Source organism: Rhodnius prolixus, unplaced genomic scaffold (genome assembly GCF_049639745.1).
Source record: "Rhodnius prolixus isolate KJV_2025 unplaced genomic scaffold, Rpr scaffold_7, whole genome shotgun sequence".
Lineage (NCBI taxonomy): Eukaryota > Metazoa > Arthropoda > Insecta > Hemiptera > Reduviidae > Rhodnius > Rhodnius prolixus.
The window spans coordinates 21,362,897-21,385,386 of record NW_027411582.1 but is presented as its reverse complement, the minus strand read 5'-3'; the positions used below and the strand labels follow the sequence as shown (position 1 = coordinate 21,385,386).

Here is a 22,490-nt window from a genome sequence, read left to right as displayed (position 1 = left end):
GTGCACAAAATAACTATAGTTTATGATTGAGAAAAACAAAGTGTACAAGAGAAAAAAATTCCATACCAATACGTGGTTCACAGTGGGAGATATAAAACGGCCATAATTTTACAGAATTTCATGACCCAAAAAATATTCAACCCTTTATATCTTCTACCATTTTTGGTCTGTGCACAAAATAACTATAGTTTATAATTGAGAAAAACAATGTGTATAAGAGAACAAAATTCCATACCAATACGTGGTTCACAGTGGGAGATATAGAACGGCCATAATTTTACAGAATTTCATGACCCAAAAAATTTTCAACCCTTTATATCTTCTACCATTTTAGGTTTGTGCACAAAATAACTATAGTTTATAATTGAGAAAAACAAAGTGTACAAGAGAAAAAAATTCCATACCAATACGTGGTTCACAGTGGGAGATATAGAACGGCCATAATTTTACAGAATTTCATGACCCAAAAAATTTTCAACCCTTTATATCTTCTACCTTTTTAGGTTTGTGCACAAAATAACTATAGTTTATAATTGAGAAAAACAAAGTGTACAAGAGAACAAAATTCCATACCAATACGTGGTTCACAGTGGGAGATATAAAACGGCCATAATTTTACAGAATTTCATGACCCAAAAAATTTTCAACCCTTTATATCTTCTTCCTTTTTAGGTTTGTGCACAAAATAACTATAGTTTATAATTGAGAAAAACAAAGTGTACAAGAGAAAAAAATTCCATACCAATACGTGGTTCACAGTGGGAGATATAGAACGGCCATAATTTTACAGAATTTCATGACCCAAAAAATTTTCAACCCTTTATATCTTCTACCTTTTTAGGTTTGTGCACAAAATAACTATAGTTTATAATTGAGAAAAACAAAGTGTACAAGAGAAGAAAATTCCATACCAATACGAGGTTCACAGCGGGAGATATAGAACGGCCATAATTTTACAGAATTTCATGACCCAAAAAATTTTCTACACTTTATATCTTCTACCTTTTTAGGTCTGTGCACAAAATAACTATAGTTTATAATTGAGAAAAACAAAGTGTACAAGAGAAAAAAATTCCATACCAATACGTGGTTCACAGTGGGAGATATAAAACGGCCATAATTTTACAGAATTTCATGACCCAAAAAATTTTCAACCCTTTAAATCTTCTACCATTTTTGGTCTGTGCACAAAATAACTATAGTTTATAATTGAGAAAAACAATGTGTATAAGAGAACAAAATTCCATACCAATACGTGGTTCACAGTGGGAGATATAGAACGGCCATAATTTTACAGATTTTCATGACCCAAAAAATTTTCAACCCTTTATATCTTCTTCCTTTTTAGGTTTGTGCACAAAATAACTATAGTTTATAAATGAGAAAAACAAAGTGTACAAGAGAAAAAAATTCCATACCAATACGTGGTTCACAGTGGGAGATATAGAACGGCCATAATTTTACAGAAATTCATGACCCAAAAAATTTTCAACCCTTTATATCTTCTACCTTTTTAGGTTTGTGCACAAAATAACTATAGTTTATAATTGAGAAAAACAAAGTGTACAAGAGAACAAAATTCCATACCAATACGTGGTTCACAGTGGGAGATATAAAACGGCCATAATTTTACAGAATTTCATGACCCAAAAAATTTTCAACCCTTTATATCTTTTACCATTTTTGGTCTGTGCACAAAATAACTATAGTTTATAATTGAGAAAAACAAAGTGTACAAGAGAAGAAAATTCCATACCAATACGAGGTTCACATCGGGAGATATAAAACGGCCATAATTTTACAGAATTTCATGACCCAAAAAATTTTCAACCCTTTATATCTTCTACATTTTTAGGTTTGTGCACAAAATAACTATAGTTTATAATTGAGAAAAACAAAGTGTACATGAGAACAAAATTCCATACCAATACGTGGTTCACAGTGGGAGATATAGAACGGCCATAATTTTACAGAATTTCATGACCCAAAAAATTTTCAACCCTTTATATCTTCTACCTTTTTAGGTCTGTGCACAAAATAACTATAGTTTATAATTGAGAAAAACAAAGTGTACAAGAGAAGAAAATTCCATATCAATACGAGGTTCACAGCGGGAGATATAGAACGGCCATAATTTTACAGAATTTCATGACCCAAAAAATTTTCAACCCTTTATATCTTCTACCTTTTTAGGTTTGTGCACAAAATAACTATAGTTTATAATTGAGAAAAACAAAGTGTATAAGAGAACATAATTCCATTCCAATACGTGGTTAACAGTGGGAGATATAGAACGGCCATAATTTTACAGAATTTCATGACCCAAAAAATTTTCAACCCTTTATATCTTCTACTTTTTTAGGTCTGTGCACAAAATATCTATAGTTTATAATTGAGAAAAACAAAGTGTATAAGAGAACAAAATTCCATACCAATACGTGGTTCACAGTGGGAGATATAAAACGGCCATAATTTTACAGAATTTCATGACCCAAAAAATTTTCAACCCTTTATATCTTCTGCCATTTTTGGTCTGTGCACAAAATAACTATAGTTTATAATTGAGAAAAACAATGTGTATAAGAGAACAAAATTCCATACCAATACGTGGTTCACAGTGGGAGATATAGAACGGCCATAATTTTACAGAATTTCATGACCCAAACAATTTTCAACCCTTTATATCTTCTACCTTTTTAGGTCTGTGCACAAAATAACTATAGTTTATAATTGTGAAAAACAAAGTGTATAAGAGAACAAAATTCCATACCAATACGTGGTTCATGGTGGGAGATATAGAACGGCCATAATTTTACAGAATTTCATGACCCAAAAAATTTTCAACCCTTTATATCTTCTACTTTTTTAGGTCTGTGCACCAAATAACTATAGTTTATAATTGAGAAAAACAAAGTGTATAAGAGAACAAAATTCCATACCAATACGTGGTTCACAGTGGGAGATATAAAACGGCCATAATTTTACAGAATTTCATGACCCAAAAAATTTTCAACCCTTTATATCTTCTACCTTTTAGGTCTGTGCACAAAATAACTATAGTTTATAATTGAGAAAAACAAAGTGTATAAGAGAACAAAATTCCATACCAATACGTGGTCCACATTGGGAGATATAGAACGGCCATAATTTTACAGAATTTCATGACCCAAAAAATTTTCAACCCTTTATATCTTTTACCTCTTTAGATCTGTGCACAAAATAACTATAGTTTATAATTGAGAAAAACAAAGTGTATAAGAGAAAAAAATTCCATACCAAGATGTGGTTCGTAGTGGGAGATATAGAACGGCCATAATTTTACAGAAATTTGAAGATGATGTTTAGCAAGACATGAAAAACGCTTATTACTATCTTGTCCAGAACATAGAAGCTACCTACAAGAGTCTACAACTTTCCACAAAAAACTGTAACAGTCTATTTCAGACAGCAAACATTCTTATTTCAAACAATTAATTAGTCTACAAACGGATTTTTTTTAGCTTTTCTCAGTCTTGCGCCTCACAAATAAATTTGAAGGAAACGTTGACATTAAAAGAAATTACCCAGTTATTATTTAGCTTTTAGCGAATCTTTTTCATAAAAACATATTTAATGAATTGCAACAAAACGAATGGAATACCTTACAGATTGTTATTTAATAAAAACATCTGATTATTAGGTTATTGCTAAAGGGTTATCAGTAAGGAACTCCCACGCGGAGGTCCCGGGTTCGAATCCAGCTGCTGACCTCTTAGATTTTCTCTTCCTAGGAGCTTCTTACAGCTCACTGTCCGGTGATGGACAGTGTTGTCAGTAACGAGAGAACACTGCCCGGAGGCCGGCAGTGCACTGGAAAAAGCTCCGGGCGCTAATGACCTCAGCTGTTGATGCGCCAAAAAAAAAAAAAAAAAAAAAAGTAAGGAACGGATTTTTATGTATTTAAAAATGCCAAATATTTAACTAAAATATGCATTTATTTTCGTCAATTATGTGGAAAATATGTGATTTTCTTAAAATATTTTCTGGAATATTTAAGTAAAATGGACATTTTTTTTTTATGAAAATGGATTTTTTTGGGGGGGGGGCAAGTTATAATTATTTATACAAGAAAAGAATATTTTTACAATTTATAATAATTTATTAGGAACAAAATAATTTGTTTTTACAAGTTATAATGATTTATACAACAAAGAACATTTTTACTATTTATAAAAAGATGTGTTAAATTTTCAATTTTGAAAACTTCACTCTTCGAAATTGTTTGCAACCACATGAAATTTCAAATGTTGGAACGTAAAGTGATGACGATCTGGGCGTAAGATGGACTTGTAACGACTAAAAGATCGCTCAACATCTACAGATGTTATAGGTGCCTTGTTGAAAGAAGTTATCTCGTTGGTTGTAAAGGGTACACGATGTTCTGAGGTGACTTCTGTTCCATTGATAATATCAGAAATCTGACAGATGGTCTCACACCCTTTGTTCTTCCTCAGTACTTCTACCAGTTTTGATCTGATCAGATCTCCCTTACTCCCAGGTATTCCTTCCACCTTTTCGATGACTTTTTTAACGTTGGACACGTTTTCTGTCAGTCAAACATTTTGGGACTCAAGTTTGGTAATGGCTTGTGCAAGAAATACGCAATTGTCAGAAATGAATGCAAGGTCGTTCCTTAAATTAGGTTTCTCGAACAAAGACTTGGCTGTATTTATCGCTACTGCTTCGTCTTCGAGATGTGAAAGGACATTCTTGATTTTATTGTAGTTTTCATAGTAATACTGAGCTGCTTCCAGCCAAGTACCCCATCTTGTCAATATTGGTTCTGGCGGAAGGCACAAGTCTGGATAGAGATCTTTTAGAATTTTAATGCGACTTGGTGCTTTTAAAAACACTTTTTTAACCACTGTGATTCACAGTCTGTGGTTCACAGTTCCTGTCAACCACCTCCCAATTATGAAAATATGCCCAAAATGAAAAATATGTACATATTTTGATTAAATATGTAGAAATATTTATTTATTTTAATCAAATATGTAGATAGATAGATAGATAAAGTCTTTTATTTAAATATGTACATAAATTTCAAAATTAACAGATCAACTTATTCAATAATTATCAAATAAAGGACATACGCTTGGTACAAAACCATCAGCGGGGGTGCTAGCAAGCAAATACAAAATAAATGTTCTTTAATAATATACAATTCCCAATAAAGGACAAATAATAAATAAATAATATATAAATATACATAATATATCAATAATAAATCATATATATAAATAAATATTCTTAACTAAATAAGTATGGAAAACATTGTATACGAGTAAATATGTATTTTAGTAAATCGATAATAAACTAAAAGAAATACTTTTTATATTAAATAAAATAAATTCTTTATTTTACACTAATAGATTAATTATGTATCTTTTCATATCGTAAGATCCAAGCACGCTTGGTGTAATTCAATAAAGAAATCCAATCACCATTTAGATACTGTATTAATTCTTGTTGGGACAATATAATCTTATTTAAAAACTTCAATCGGAGATCCCTATAAGCAGGGCAAATACAAATGAAGTGAATGATATTTTCTATTTCTTCCCTACTGCATAGCGAACAGACTTGTGATTCATTACTATTGTATCTTTTATAATTTAGATTCAATAGTTCTCCTCTTATTTTAATTATCCAACTAATATTGTCAGTTGTATATTTATCGCAGAAATAGAATGATTCATCACCGAAACTGAAATTTAGATATTTATAAATTATACTAAACTGAGAATTTTGTGCTCTAATTATGCATGCTTCTATATGATTTCTGTGAATTTGTTCTCTTAATAAATTTAACTCCTTTTTACAATCATCTACATTATCAAAATTGATTTTTATTATTGAGCCATTTTCAGAATTTACATTACAAAGATCCTTATACCAATAAATTTGTCTTTTAATTGTCTCTAATGCTACTATCTTAGGGTACCTATAATTTGGCATACTTAGTACTTTTATAATGTAATTATGGTGTAACTGCATTGTATGGATGTACAATGGAGGCATATTTGTTTCCAAGGTGATAATGTAATTTGGGGTGTTCCTAGGCAATCTTAATAACTTTTTAATAAAGTACGTGAATAACTGTTCTCCTTGCCTATAAGACTTTCCACCCCAAACTTGCGCGCCATAGCACATGATTGCACGAGAAACAGCGTTGAACATTTCTAACTTGGCCGAAACGGGAATTTTGCTATTTGCTATAAATGATTTCCAAACGGAATTTAGACCTATTTTTGCCTTTAATAATTTATCATTTAAATGTTTATTTAAATTTAACTGAGGAGTTATGCGCAATCCAAGATATTTGTAACAATTAACTATTTCTATATTTTCATTACCTAAAGACCAACGCTCTTTATTAGACGGTCTTCCGCCGTTTCGACATACCATTACTTTTGATTTATTTGTGTTAATCTTTAGGTTCCATTTGAGGCAATACTTTTCTAAAACATGAATATTATATTGTAACTCAACAGGATCCAATGCAATCACCGCTATGTCGTCAGCAAAGGCTAACAATTTAATCTTATTTCGGTTAATATTAATTCCTCCTATAAGATCATCTTCAATATCATTAATAAAAAGGGTAAACAATAAAGGGCTCAATAATGCCCCCTGTTTTACACCCATTGTTGTCTCAAATTTATCAGAATATTCATTTCTATACCATACCATTGCTTCTGTATTCTCGAAAAGTTCCTTTATAATACGCACTATTTTTGTAGAAATTCCGATTTCTTGTAATTTATAGATTAGAGCGTGACGATCCACTCGATCAAAAGCCGCAGAGAGGTCTACAAAAAATATATAAACTTTCTGTCTTTTTTCCGCCAACTTAATATTTATAATATTTGATAAGGTAAATAGATTATCGACAGTGGAATACCCTGGTCTAAAACCTGCTTGAAATTCACTCAGAATGTCATTAAATATGTATAAATATGCGATAACATCCAAATATGTGCAAATATGTGAAATAAAAGTAGACTCAAACGGCTTAAAAAGTGTCAGTATGAATACTTCTAGTTGAAAAACGTCTGTAAATTGCCTAGAAAAAAATATGTAAATACATACGAATCCGTTCCCTAGTTATCAGCAATAATCTATAAATTTTACCCATTTTAGGATTTCAATGAAATCACTACATTATATTAATTAGGCTACACTTCACAGAATCATGGATTGATTAAATATTTTACATTCAGTTATATTATATCATCGTTATAACTGAATAAACATTTTAATCTAAACAAAATAGTAATTAATTTTAGATCAGTATAATATATCAAATACCAAATCATGTAGGAGACTGTGGCAAAATTATTGATAAAAAGTTACTGTAGTTGTTTGTTGTTTTTGTAACAAAACAAACATTCTAGATTACAAACTCTAAGCTGAGTTCATTAGTATAGTTTGCTTAAGTAGTATCATTAAAACTTTTTGGTTTAAGGTTTTTTATAATTAAATTTTTCAAATTTAAGATATTAAGAAATTTTAAATTCAAGCCAATTTTTGTATATGAACTAAGTATCCAGATTTTCAAATATTCTTTATAACAGCAGAGCCATAGTTAACCTCTTTCTTCATTCAGAACCACATCGCAGACAACTCTCATCTCACAACAACATTTAAATTCTCTAGAAGAATTATTTGGAAAATGTAAAATGAAATTAAATATTCAAAAATTTCAGAAATATAAATCTCTCTCTTAGACGTGACTTCGATTTTCAAAATTACTTTAACTAGAATGTACCTATTTGCAATTATGTAGTACACAGTTCAAGACCTAGAACTGTAGTTGGACCAACAATCCTTAATCTACAAAAACTTGATATTCTAGTGGCAAAACTTCTTTGATGGACAATCAAAACTGACATTGAACACACTCTACTGATATTCAGCGTAATAATGAAACCAATTTGGATTTACAGGCTGTAACTTGTCCGTTTCAGACAAGCTTTTCAGCATCTATCGTCTGCAGATCATTATTGTTCCATATTAAGCCTCCTTTAGAACCATCCACTCTGTTATTAATGAACTATTTGTTCAAGAACATTAACCTCGCTTTGATATAAAATGCTCTCATTGACTAAGCTTTAAATCTTTAACACACTTTTAAACATTGCAAGTCAATAATTGACACGAGAGAGCAACCAGTGGTTGGTAAATACTCACGCCAAGAATTAGCCATCCGATTTACTTGTTGGATGGTATAATTACACCTGTAGCTTGTAAATTTCAATAAAGTTTGGTGGTGATATCAGTTTTACCTGCTTTGATTATACTACTTTTCTTTAAATATGTATCCATTTATATTTTACAGGAAAAAAAAAAATAAATAAATATATTTCTCAATTAAAAAAGAGATAAAGGTGGTAACTAGCCAACTAAAATCTATCTAAGGTCTTTCTTCAAGATCCTAGCGACGGCTAAGGTTTAGTTTCTGGGCTGATCCACAGATAGCGACATAGTCACTTTGCTAGCTGGTTAGTACTGTCGCCCCTATACAGGTGACTTACTGGCATGTGTTCGGCAAGAAAAATTTCATTTTAAGCTTTCTGTTTAGCCATATTCCTAGACTAAGATGAAGATCCATATCCTCGCATAAAAGGTAGCATACACTGCCCTTCTCCAGGTGTACCTCGCCTTTTTTTTAACCATTTTAAATAATTATCAGGTATTATAAAAACTCATTTTATGTAATTTTAAATACATAAAATGATTGTGTGTTTCATACTGGTATAAAGTGTTTTAATTGTTGCGAGGTGGCGCCATTTTAGGCCCGGTTTTCTTTCTCCATGTTTGTTCGAGAAGAAGCATAAAAGCAATAAAATAAAGTATGTTTTTAGTTTGTTCATATACTAATGATCCTTGAAACGTTAGGGACAAAATAAGAAGGAAGCTTTGATTATAGAAGATTGGTGGAAAGTTGACTGCAGGATGTGAGAGAATATGAAAAAAAAGGATAAAAAAAAATATATCAGAGTATGTTGAAAAGAAGTAGGAGGTAGCTCTAACGTTTGCTGTACAGGTAGTAGCAGACCTGTCGAACTGAAAACAGGAGCAACTAAAAGGTGGAAGGGATGGGCAAGTGTCGATGGAAAGGAAGGTTTAGGTGCCTGCAGCCGTCAGTGCGACTTGTGTAGGTGATGGAAACGGAGGGGTTATTGATTAGGGCGACAGTTTAGGTAGGAGTGGGATAGGTGAAGGGGTGGCGATGTTGGGGAGGCAACTGGGGTGAAGTGTGGTCAACGGTGTACGGATAGAAAAGTACGAGAAGGGAATCCGGGAGCTGGGTGACGGAAGATGGATAGTGCACTAGACAGAGTCCGTTGGGAGGTGTATAGCCATTCTAGACCCGAACCGATACAATCTCACGAATAACGTTGGTTAATACTTGATCTTATCGTATTCAACTGTATCAAAGAGATTGTCTTCGTTTTCTTTATTAAAACCAGATTTTAATTAATAGCTATGGTTTGCCCTATTTCATTTCTGTTGGTAACACCGAAAAATGTTTACATAGAAGCTGTTTTGGCAGTTTGCATGATGCCCTAACAAAACAATGTTAGGAGACAAAAATTGTATAAAACAAAACATTAGTAGCCTCTTATCTTTAAAATAAGTCGTTGTCATTAAATCTTAATTATTTTTCGTAAAATTACGTAAGAGGTAAGATTCTAGTAGGGCAGCCACTAAGGCCTCCGCCACTGCGACCCCTATGGATCTATTGTGGCTCCCACCACTCTAGAGCTCACTCTCCAGACCCGTCCTTTTGATCAGACTCCTAATTCTGGAAATCGACTCTTGGTTAAAGCTCACAGGGCCTTGGTTTTTCCTTCCTGAATAGTAACATCCTTAGCCAGGACAAGCCCTCACACTAACACAACACATGCAGTGCCGCTTTTTCCTCTTCCTGACAGAACCTACGAAGGCTATCGTCGGCCAGGCCTGTGCTTCCTGATGTGAATCATGTGTTTTTTATTAAGTCGACAAAATCATTAACTAAAAAAAAATATATATAACAAAAAAATGGTTCAATAATAAAATGAAATATAAATACAAAAGGCAATAAATTGTAACACATTCTATACAATCTGGAATGTTGAGAATGGAAAATACATATTGTAAAGTTTTTTTGTCCTTTTACTAAAAACCGTTATAGGCTTCGGTCACTAAACTCCCAGATCTAGCCCTTTCTGCTCCGGCTCAGGTAAAGTCTGGCCTTTTGTTTACACAGTGGTGGACCGTTATAGACTTCGGTCACCCAACTCCCAGAACAATCTAGGCCTTTCTCCTCTACAACTAGTGACTACCACTAGTTAATTTAATAATAACTGTGGGTTCGATAAATAATAAAACTCGCTAAACTTATAAGTAGTAACCTGATTTATTAACACATTAACATTACTAACATTAACATTTACTAGCAACTACCGCTATTCATTACATCTACCATTTACAACAGTCACAATAGTTTACTGTTACTTACTCACTACGTAAATACTCCACAAAACTGTTCCACGACTGACTACTGGTCCACACTGCACTGAATTACACTGGTCCACACTGCACTAACAAAGCTCTACTCACTAACTGACTAACCGCCTAACTGGCTAACTCTGAAGCACTCCGCAACACTGACTCTCTCAAAACTGTGTCTGCCTCACTCCAACTGCAACTGCCCTACTCCAACTCCGACTGTCTCACTCCCACCAGCGACTCACTGACTGGGAAAACACACACTGCCCCCACCCCAACTGGGGCCGCTCCATTAGCTTGCAATTTACACAGTGGTGGACCGTTATAGGCTTCGGTCACTAAACTCCCAGATCTAGCCCTTTCTTCTCTGGCTCAGGTAAAGTCTAGCCTTTTGTTTACACAGTGGTGGACCGTTATAGACTTCGGTCACCCAACTCCCAGAACAATCTAGGCCTTTCTCCTTTCCTCAGGTCAACTTCGTTACAATATGTATGATGCAAGCACTACAATGACGAAACGTTAAAAATTAAATTGTCCATATAAAACGTAGAATAATCAAAAAAGAGAGACCAAGTTAATTTAAAAAAAAAGGTTTATTTTATTCCAGTATAATGAAAGAACTCAAGTTTCTCATTCTTAATTAAAAAGTTATTTAACAGCTTCATTAAAACACAAAATATTTTTTGTATTTTCAAAGAAAATACTGCTTTTAAAATGTAAACATAAAATGTTGGTAGTTTCTTGTTTCAAATGCCCCAGAAAACGATTTATTTATTTATTTTTAAACAAACTCAACACTAATTTATTTATTTTATTTAAAGCGTGTCAACATCTGAGGTCATTAGATTGACTTGGTGCTTGAGACCTGTTTGTTGATGAGGTGCTTTTTTTTCAATTAGAAAAAAGAAAATCCTTCTTGGTCATAATTTGTTTCATTTTAGGAAAATAATTATTTCTCTACGTTTCGACCTACCTCATGGGTCATTTTTTGGTACCAATCTCTGAAAAGACTTATGCCCAATTAAAACAAAACTTCTAGCATGGACTTTCAGAAATAAAAATGTATCTATTCTGTATGCTAATAACTAGAAAATAATATTTTCTCACAAAAAACATTTAAAGTTATTTTGAATTGTGATGGTTTTAAATGCTTTCTAAGTATTGCATTGCAGATGGGTATTCAAGAAAGTGACCCAAATGCATTAAAAAATAAATCAAACAATATGAGAAAAAAGATGTTTTTTTTTAAATTTCAGAATTACCTTACTAAACAGTTTTTTATTGAACAATTCGGCTCAATTAATTGAAATAAAGATTATAAAAGTATTTTTAGAATACTCAGGCATAAATTTAAATTATTACTAGGAATAAAAGTTGGAAAATATATTTTTAGGGTACCAAGAATTTAATTTTATAAATGCTGATTTTGGCGCAGCCCTTGGGGTGAATTTCCCTTTTTTTCTAGGAAGGTTTTTATTAAGAGAGATTAAAAAAATAAAAATTATCTTTTACTCTAAATAATAGCCATATCGGTGCCAGATTTTTTGTGTGTTGAACATCTAGGTATGAAAATAAGGTTATCGTTAATATTCTACCCAGAATACACTAGTGTGATGGATGGTCTTACGGTTGTACATTAGCTAGGTTTTAAACTGCCAGGTTCACACTGTAGTGGGCTAGCAAAAATTATTTAATCAGTTGTATTAACAAAAAGCAGATATTAACAGATATTATACTTACTTAAGTAGTTGTTTGTGAAGTTCAATTCAATTTAATTTGAAAGAGATCCCGAATTTTTGAATCGTGTTGCCAGCTATTAGATTTTATTTTTATTTTTTAGGAGTTTCTTACAGCTAACTGTTCGGTAGATAGACAGTGTCTCTGTAACTAAAGAACAATGTCCGGAGCCAAGCAGTGCACTGAAAAAGAAGAAAAGAAATGTTGGAACGCCTTAAATTGGAAATAAAAAACAATAGAACAAACTTGTTAGTACAGTACAATATTTTTCACAAGGGGTTCTAGGACATTTGAAACCAAACGAACAAACATATTTGTGAACCTCAGAAGTTGCACAAATTATCGTGTAATATTTTACATTGGAAATATGCCCATCATTGTATTATTTTTATACAATAATATGAAATAATATTTGCTACAATAATAGAATAGTTAATTTAAATGATTGGTTATTGTATTACTAGAGGTCTCTCAAAGAAATTTCTAAGGTTTATGTTGCACTTCATTTGAAAAAAGTGTAAATAAAATTAAAAGCACTTTTTAAAAAATAAACATACATACATGGAAGTAGAAATGTTGAATTGAATCATTTTCAAATAGTAATAATAACGGGTCAGGGAATCTAAAGCACCATCTATCTGTTTCTTTATTTAGTGCCAGCCTTCATACTTTACTAACATAAATTTAAATCTAATGATTCATAATATTTTCAAGTAGTACAATTTATAAAACTAAATAATTGATTCAATTACATTTTATGTCCAGTCACTTTACAAACTAAAGACCTAACTTCTTTCCTTTGCCATGGTTTTTGTTGTCCTGAAGTTTATTTCCACATTTTTATTTAATAGTAAATATAATGTTCAATAACTTGAATATCACTCACAGATGTCGTGATATGAGTTGATCACGAGGTTATCTCTCTTCAATCTGCCAGGAGAAGGTTATGCGTTCCTTTATGTTATGTGTGTTATACTCGTATGTTATGAGAAGGTTAATTATTGAGATGGACAGAAGAATGAAATTAAAATGGATTTTTAGGCCATTCTGAAAACACAGCTTCAAGACAGCAAAATAACAAGTAATTAAAGATTTTTTTCTGTCACAATAAACCATTAAAACATTAATTATGAAATATTACTCCAATCAAATTGATGAATAAACTTTTATTAGACTTTACCGTTTATTCTTCACTTATTTTTGGCTAAAAAATTTTCTGTAATTTCTTTGTTGAAGTAAATTTTTTTTTCTCTCTCTTTTTTCATTTCTCGCCTTTGCTTCTATTATTTACTGTTTTGATTCTTCTCGAGAACCAAACCATGAAGAAAACCTGTCGCTTGTTCTTTCGAGTACTCTTATTCTCCTTTCTTTTGTGGAGTTAATTCAAAAGATTTCCATCCAGTCTCTTGTGAAAAGGCAGAGAATATGGTTTGAAGTGAACCATAGTTGAAAGTAAGAAGAATGTAGGATCAATAAATTTACTAACACTAAGGTTAAATTCAAGTTTCTTTCAAAAAGTTTTTTGTTTATTGTTTAAAAAATATATAGAAATTAGAACTTGGAAGACAATTAGGCTGGAACTTATTAAACAGGTTCCATTGTAATATTTCCTTTATTTTATATTAATCTATTGAGAGTTCCTTGTTAAATAAAAGTAATTGAAGAGATAAATAAGAAAATGATATTTATTGTTTCAGTTTTCTCAAACCCGAGGAACTGTAATTAAGCCTTGTACACAAAGCTTACTTCGTGAAGCTTCACATGTTGAATGGTTCTATAAAAATTTAAGTATTGCCTATTTTTTTTAAGGCGAACTTCACGTCCAACTACTAATTGTAGTCCTACATATTTAGAAACATTTTAAAAATGCTTTTTACACAAAATACTTACGACTTTGAAGGCAGTTCTTTTTTTTTTTTTAAAGTTTATTTCTCTAAAAATAATTTTTTGGAGCATCATGATTTTCTTCAAATTTATTTGCAAGCAAATTTTTGTCTGCAATTTCCAAAGTAATTGGATAGTAAAGGTTTAATCAATCATTGAAATGTTACCTTGAATAATCGTTAATGTTATCATTTAAACGATTTGTTATAATAAATTAATCATGAAGTTAACAAGCCAATGATTTAAGTGACTTTAAACGCACAGAAAGAAAACAAATCCCTTTTTTAAGGTTTTATTACTCGACTAAGCGGTTATTTATGAGAGCTTATCACGAAAACTACACCAACCAGTATATTCGTGCTGTTACATTAATGTCAAATTAGTTATGTCTTTCCTAATTTCTTTCCACTTTTATTTTATTGTTGTTATTATTTTAATTTTCGCTTCTATCTTAATAAATTAATAGTTATTTATTTAACAAGTGTGGAAAGTAGTACTTTTCCTCACGCGAGGCAGGGTTTGCACGCACGAGCGAGCGAAGCGATTTAAATATTATATTTTTTCTGCAACCATTTATTAACTAATAAAATTAAAAATTTCATTTTTACAGTCTACAAAAAGTAATTTATTTATTATAAACATTTATTGTTATATTACAATTATTTACATTACTTACGTATTTACATTACTTATTACATTTTCTGCTGTTTCTTATATTGATGGAGGAGTGTTTTCTAAACAGGCATCACTAGAATCCATTTTAAATTTCTATAAGGTAACACTATAACCTTTTTAACTGTTATAATTAAAAATATCTAATTATTTATTAAAGTATTATTTTTATTTCTATATTCCTTTCAATTTTTATTTTATTTTTTAATATTCGTTTTTTAATTATTTAAATAAAATAAATTTAAATAAGCTTATTAGAGTTTTACAGAAAATATTTATGTTAATAACAAAACTTCTTATATCAAGGAAGCACAATAAAGTTTTTCCACTCACTTGTGCGGAAAGTGACACTAATGGGAATTTCCTCCCACTAGTGTGGGAAGTTGGACATTACACAGCTGATTTTAATTGAGTAATGAGAACTTCCCTACATGGTTGCAGAAAAAAGGGATTTTTCTTTTCTTTTCGAAATAGTTCTTCAAAGCGACAAGTTTATTATTTTTATTTTTTTAAATGATTTAAGGCGCTTCAACATCTAAGGTTATTAGCGCCCGGAGCTTTTTTCAGCGCACTGCCGGCCTCCGGACATTCTCTTTACAGACAACACTGTCCATCACCGGACAGTGAGCTGTAAGAAGCTCCTAGGAAGAGAAAATCTAAGGGTCAGCAGCTGGATTCGAACCCGGGACCTCCGCGTGGGAGTCCAGTATGCTAACCACATAGCTAATCCCTTCCCTGACAAGTTTATTATTATTATTATTATAATACTTGCGAAACGAAAAATTCATACAGGAGTCCCCGAGCCACACCAATTAAGGATTAAATACTTCGTGAATTGCTTTTTACAATTTCGTATCGTTTTTCTTATTTGCTCGTATTGAACGCAACAGAACGTTCCAAGAGAATAGATGTCAATTATTTTTCTAATGAAAGGCTAAGGATGTTCTATTTAGTGTTGGTTACATAGAATTTCAAGAAGCAAGTGGAAATGCTAGGCAGACACGTAATACTAAATTAACTAGAGCTACAGTCTAGCAAACTATTTGAACGCAGGCCTGGTTTACCTGTTGTCAATACTGTCTGATCTTCACAGCATCCTGCCATTCTGTTATCTCGCTTCTAGCTGTTCTCGAATCTACACCCATTTCTAATTTCCTTTTCAGTCCGATTATCCGGGTTTTTCTTTTTCCTCTAAATTGAAATAACCTTCTTCTTTTTTAACCATGTCTAAATCAAATTTATTCTATAATAAAATGTTTCAATTTATTTATTATATTACGTTATTGCAAGTCAGGAAATATTTACTACTTCGTTGAACTTCTCATAACATTTGCTCCACTTGGATAACTAAATAATATTTTTATAGATTTGCTTTATGAACCAGAAACGAGTTAGTTTCTGTGTGTTTCTTGGTGTGTTTAATAGGTTCAACAAAAGATTTTACAACCAGAAAGCCAAAACAAGTAAAACAAACAGGAGATTAGCTTAATTCTAGGGCTCTGACCCAAAGATTTAGGTAAGCTTGCCATAAATCCCATTTTGACCGGGGTTATCACGTTTTTACTGTAAGGTCGTCCCTGCTTTTTAATAAAAAAAATAGAAGGACTTCACAAAATACACAAGCTGAACACTATAAGCAAAATTTTTGATAAAATGTACGTATTATAGAACGCATTTTCTGCCTTATCCTTCAATGAATAATGATTTTAATAATAAATGTAACATATGGTATAAAAGATTGAAGAAGATTGATTGAATCAATCAATTTTATATTTCATGTTCGGGTCAATTTGCTTGAGTATCGTGTTTGAATGGGGTTCGTCAAGATGAAGTGCGAGATATCATACTTGGCTATTTTCAGGAATAACAGTGTTGGTAAAAGCTATTGAAGAAGGGGGTAATTTTCTTGTTTAAAATTAATTCTATTTTTTTCGGATTTCAATTTGTTTTATGCTGTCTTCTCACTTCTGCACGGATAGTCTTCTCGCGATCTAGATTAGATGATCTTTTTAATCATCCACACTAGACTTAAAAGAACAGATCTAAACAGACGTTATCGACTACTTAAAAGACTCTTAGACGAAAGATCAAAACTCTCTCTGGACAACAAAACAACTGATTTATACAATACTTCTATTTTGAAACCCATCTGGGTTCAGCCAAACGTTCCAATCTCCAAAGGATTCAATCTCTTCAATCTAAAACACTTCGAACTATTGTACACGCTCCATTTTATGTCTCCCAACCTGGACTGTACACACTGGACCTTAACATTCCTTTTATCGCACAAGTCGCTGAAAACACAATACAGAAAACTCCACTTCAAACTGCATTTTCATATAAATCCTCTAGCTCAAATCTTTCTTCTAGAACTCTTTCTGATAACCCGTCTTAAGAGACAGTGGCCTCATGATATCCTCTCAAGTGAAGAGAGTGACTAAAAGTCTAATTTTTGGAGTGTTACCACTGGGGTAACTTCTCCACTCGTTTACTTCTACCTGCAATCACACGCGAATTCTCTAGCTCGAAAATCTTTCTTCTAGAACTCTTCCTGATAACCCGACAAGACGCCTTAAGAGACAGTGGCCTCATGATCTCCTCTCAAGAAAAGAGAGTGACTAACAGTCTAATGTTTTGGAGTGTTACCACTGGGGTAACTTTTCCACTCGTTTACTTCTACCTGCAATCACACGCGAATTCTCTAGCTCGAAAATCTTTCTTCTAGAACTCTTCCTGATAACCCGACAAGACGCCTTAAGAGACAGTGGCCTCATGATCTCCTCTCAAGTGAAGAGAGTGATTAACAGTCTAATGTTTTGGAGTGTTACCACTGGGGTAACTTCTCCACTCGTATACTTCTACCTGCAATCATACGCAGCAAATCCTCTAGCTCGAAAATCTTTCTTCTAGAACTCTTCCTGACAACCCGACAAGACGCCTTAAGAGACAGTGGCCTCATGATTCCCTCTGAAGTGAAGAGAGTGACTAACAGTCTAATGTTTTGGAGTGTTACCACTGGGGTAACTTCTCCACTCGTTTACTTCTACCTGCAATCATACGCAGCAAATCCTCTAGCTCGAAAATCTTTCTTCTAGAACTCTTCCTGACAACCCGACAAGACGTCTTAAGAGACAGTGGCCTCATGATCTCCTCTCAAGTGAAGAGAGTGACTAACAGTCTAATGTTTTGGAGTGTTACCACTGGGGTAACTTCTCCACTCGTTTACTTCTACCTGCAATCATACGCAGCAAATCCTCTAGCTCGAAAATCTTTCTTCTAGAACTCTTCCTGACAACCCGACAAGACGTCTTAAGAGACAGTGGCCTCATGATCTCCTCTCAAGTGAAGAGAGTGACTAACAGTCTGATGTTTTGGAGTGTTACCACTGGGGTAACTTCTCCACTCGTTTACTTCTACCTGCAATCACACGCGAATTCTCTAGCTCGAAAATCTTTCTTCTAGAACTCTTCCTGATAACCCGACAAGACGCCTTAAGAGACAGTGGCCTCATGATCTCCTCTCAAGTGAAGAGAGTGACTAACAGTCAAATAACCTTTTTTATAATACTCTTCAGAGTATTATTACCTTCTTAAGAAGGTAGTAAAAATTACCGAAACGTTGGTATAAAGCAAAAAAGTTGTATTCATTGATGACCGCACCTCGATATTTCTCAAAAATCATTAACAGTCTAATGTTTTGGAGTATTACCTCTGGGGGTAACTTCTCCACTCGTTTGCTTCATTTTTTTGCTCTGTTACCATAGTTACTTATAGCGCTAACGCTCTGATTGTAGCACAAATGAACGCAAAATCAAACATTTGTTTACGGAAAATTCGGGATTTTTAGCCAATTAAATCCAATTCAACAGATTCTTAACTTGGTATACTAAACTTGAAGGAATCAATGCTTTACTTGAACGTAATGAACGTATTTTTATTTAAGCTCATCGAATGTATGCTTAGTAATGATGTTATGCATTTTCGAAAGTGGGGAAGAAAAACTGTAAAGAAAAAATAAAATAATAAAATACGTTCTTGAGACGGAAGAAAATCTATTTCCATCTCCTCCTTTCCTCTCTGCCTACATGATCATCTCCTTCTTTGCTTTAGGAACGAACATCTTACGGTAAGATCTATCTTGGGTAACACTCCCTGCCTGACGTCCCTTCTTTTTTTCCCGTTATTTCTATCACGATACGCAAGCAACTGGGATTTATCGTATTTGAACTCAATCAAATTTCATAAAAACCTTTTACACTAATGGAACTCCATGAAAGTGTGTATATAGAAGGCACCGGGGGTTTGGAGGGAGTGATATATGTCCCTAATCTGGTACAAAACTCCCATATGACTTTTTATTAAATCAATTTATTGTAAATTTGACTCTCTTTTTTTCTGTTTTTTTTTTTTTTTTGTTGGCAACACTGTTAATTGTCCTTTATGGGAAAACCACTTAATAATACAGAGTAACAGCAATATCTTCTTGATTAAACAAATAAAATATTTTTTGTTACTTACCCATTTGTCGATCAGTAGAACTTCATAATCAAATAGATCCTGAATGAATCAATCCGTCTTTAGCTATAGTACAGATCAAGTTATGGAACTCAGCAAAGGCTCAATAAATACTAATTATATGAATAAGTATAAAGCTCTATAATTTATTACCGATACAAACACTATTCAATGATTAACAGTTCAGTATTTTGAAGTTGTAACCACTAGGTAAACTTCTCCACTATTATCGATGTAACTTACAAAGACTGCCACAGCGCTGATTGTAGCACAAATAAACGGAAAAAAAATGTGTAGAACAAGTTACGATTCTTTTAAAAGCAAAAAAAAAAAGGATGCGGATGTAAATTGCATTCTTAATTCCAAAAATTCAGGGCACGCCCCTCGGATAGCCCCAAGTTTTATTTGGTTAAAGTAAACTAAATTGGACCAAGCTAAATAGTTGTCTGTCAAACTGTTGTAAGGGTGTTGACAGAAATGTACCAAGCTGACAAGATCTCAAATGATTAATATCCCTGGTTATATAGTGTTGTCAGTATTAATATATATTAGATGATATATAGTCTGGTCTTCATTTATAATTAATAAATCGTTCATATTTGTGCTCTTTCCATTTTATTATTCTTTTTTTTTTGTAATTCGACGTGAAACCTAAATTCTTGGATTAAAATTACGTAGACTTTTATTAAGATTTCATTAGGTTTTAATAAATATTTGGTAGGAATTCTGTTAGTATTTAAGACTTGAAGTCAACTTTGCAGAATCGTGCTTTTGAGTATTCCAAGGTTGCCCCCATCCCGTTTCTGTTAATTTTGAGCCAGTTGAATCAGCGTTCCACAACCGGAGTGTAAGTTTTTGATAAAACGTAAGCCAGTTTTTTTTTTATTAAATTGTTACTTTCTTGATTAGAAAAAAATAATTTTATTTTCAAGGATATAAATATAAGGACTTCCGCATGATTTTCATTTATAGCCTTCTTTTCGGGTAGACTACGTCCACCGACTTTATAAGCATTGATAGAGCTTATCTACTCTGGAGTACGGTTAGAAAGGATGTATTGCCAGGAAGAAGTGGCTATCAACCAAATGCCGATTGCCTCACGTTTCCTCAGGCTTCCTTGGAAAAGGGATTGGATTTGAATTAGCATTCATGAAGTTTCATTTTATTTGAGTTAGTCTTCTTCAAAATATCTTCAAAGACATTGGAGAAGATGGGTTTCTTGGCATAGTGATCTGTAACTACCGGCTCCTTCTAACATCCAAAGTGATACTGGTTCCTTCCATCCTTAGAAAATTATATCCACAGCTGGGGATAAGGATTTTTTTTTTTTTTGCCTTCAGTGAGTAGAGAGTGGCTCCTACCGCTCTTCATAGGACTTCCCCACAGAACCTGAGTCAGTGATTTCCGTCTAGGGGTTTCTACCAGGTGTAGAAGTATGAAACCGGATTTTATTACACGTCTGTTGTTTGAAAATGATAAAAAATATTTTCTTCAAAATAATCTCCATTGCTATTTATACATTTTTCTCACCTCTTCGGCAGTTTATGAATGCCTCGCCAAAAAAAACAGTTCTTCTTTTGAAGCGGACCAGTTATCGAGCGATTTTCGTTCATTTTCATACGAATTGAAGCGTTGTTCAGCGAGAGCGTGTCCCAGTGATGCGAATAGATGATAATCGGACGGAGCCAAGTCTGGAGAATAAGCCGCGTGATGCGATAGTATTTCCCAACTGAACGCCTTGATCGTTTCCCTGACCCGTTGTGCTTTGTATGTTGAGGCATTATCATGGAGCAAAATGACTTTATGTTGCCTTTTTCCCATATTCCGATCGTTTTTCACGTAATGCTAGATTTAAATCGATCATTTGCTGTTGGTAGCGATCAGTGTTAACGGTTTCACCAGGTTTTAGCAGCTAGTAATGGATTATACCCTTATGATCCCACCAAACACAGAGCATTGTTTTCTTTCCAAAGCGATTTGGTCTTGCAATGGATGTCGATGGTTCGCCTGGACTCACCCATGATTTACGACGCTTAGGATTCTCAAAATATATCCATTTTTTCATCACCTGTCACGATTCGATGGAGAAATGACTTTCTTTTGTATCTATCGAACAGCATTTCACAAGTGGTTTTTCAATTTTCTTGCTGTCTTTCATTCAGTTCATGCGGAACCTATTTTCCCACTTTCAGAAATCTTTCCCGTAGCTTTCAATGGAGGCGGCTTTCTGCGTCCAATTCAATTGATCCGCGAGTTCTTGTTGAGTTTGAGGGATCATCTTCATCCAATAAGGCTTGCAATTCGTTGTCTGCGAACTTTTTCGGTGGTTTCCCACACTCTTCGTTTCTCACGTCAAAATCACCATTTTTGAATTTTTTGAACCACTCTAAACACTGTGTTTTACTAAGAGCATGTTCACCGTAAGCTTCGACAAGCATTCTGCAGCAGTTTTCTTCAAATGATCACAGAAAACCAATGCTGCCCGCAAATCGTAGTTTGTAGGCACTAAACTCGACATGTTTAAGGTTATACTGGTGTATGGAGCTTGGGTTGTTGTATGTTGAAAATCTTCGTCAGCTGTTAGAGGGAGATGATGGCGCTGCTGTAGCGGTCGTACGGTAACTAAACTGATGGTTAGCGCTATCTATAGAGAAATTTCAGCTTCATACTTCTACACCTATGTAAAACATGTGTCATAAGAATACGATTCTCTATAAGAAGAAAGATTCTATAAAAGAATGTTTTTTTTAAACAAAGAAAGCAAAGAAAACAAATACAATCTCGGTTACGACGGATTGATGTTGCTGAAGACCTCTTCAGAAAGCTTGATGTGGAATGGATTGTGGTAAAATGGCCAGGATGAATTATATGTCAACGGGTGATCGAGGAGGTTCTAGGCTTCTTGAAGAAAAGAGAAAATGGTCAATGAAAGGATACATTTTCAAAAAAAAAAAAATGTAATAAATAATTTACTACATAAAAGCAATTCTATTTTAGCATAAATTCAACATGATAAAGTATATATATATATATATATATATATACGTGTGACGTAATAGTTGAGAAGGGGCCTCATATAAGTGACGTGTCACAAAAGGTGTTCAATCTCTATGCATCATTCAAGCCAACATCGTGCTATACTTA

The 22,490-nt window shown here is 33.2% G+C and overlaps 1 protein-coding gene and 1 long non-coding RNA gene across 27 annotated transcripts in view; one reads left to right on the top strand and one right to left on the bottom strand.

Moving 5' to 3' along the window:
* The window catches only part of LOC141447171 (uncharacterized), a 68,693-nt gene extending 48,842 nt beyond the window's left edge, over positions 1-19,851 (bottom strand). For 2 of the 7 annotated variants that reach the window (XR_012454192.1, XR_012454186.1), the window contains exons 1-3: positions 13,029-13,189; positions 12,838-12,949; positions 12,280-12,458 (exon numbers count right to left, since the gene is read on the bottom strand). This is a non-coding gene — a long non-coding RNA (uncharacterized lncRNA). Of the gene's footprint in view, positions 1-12,279; positions 12,459-12,833; positions 12,950-13,028; positions 13,190-19,349 lie in introns of those variants that run through there. The other 5 variants (XR_012454189.1, XR_012454191.1, XR_012454187.1 and 2 more) reach the window with 5 other exon arrangements.
* Positions 1-22,490, top strand: part of mmd (disintegrin and metalloproteinase domain-containing protein mind-meld) — a 374,487-nt gene that overhangs the window by 163,470 nt on the left and 188,527 nt on the right. The window lies entirely within an intron of this gene.